The 251-nt window shown below is 57.0% G+C and overlaps 1 protein-coding gene across 1 annotated transcript in view; it reads right to left on the minus strand.

Annotated features, from left to right (window-relative positions):
• gapdh (glyceraldehyde-3-phosphate dehydrogenase) overlaps positions 1-251 on the minus strand; it is a 4,396-nt gene that overhangs the window by 3,485 nt on the left and 660 nt on the right. The gene's annotated exons all lie outside the window — the stretch shown is intronic.

Here is a 251-nt window from a genome sequence, read left to right on the forward strand (position 1 = left end):
TACCCCCTGCAGAAAAACAATCACTGTTGACTGACTGAGGAGACGTCAGCGCCACATTGTTATCAGCTGGAGGTCGAAGTTCAAAGACTGACAGTGATTGGACGGGAACAGTCGGCCGACCATTCACAGGCGGCCGCTCCGAGTCAGTGCTGCAGACGCCGCACGGTCACAGACCGACTCTGCACCAGGAAGACTCAGGTCTGTGACTGATGCAGTGCCGTGGTCAGGTGGAGTGTCTGTTAGTGTGGGGG

This window comes from Cynoglossus semilaevis, chromosome 13 (assembly GCF_000523025.1).
Source record: "Cynoglossus semilaevis isolate Cse_v1.0 chromosome 13, Cse_v1.0, whole genome shotgun sequence".
NCBI lineage: Eukaryota > Metazoa > Chordata > Actinopteri > Pleuronectiformes > Cynoglossidae > Cynoglossus > Cynoglossus semilaevis.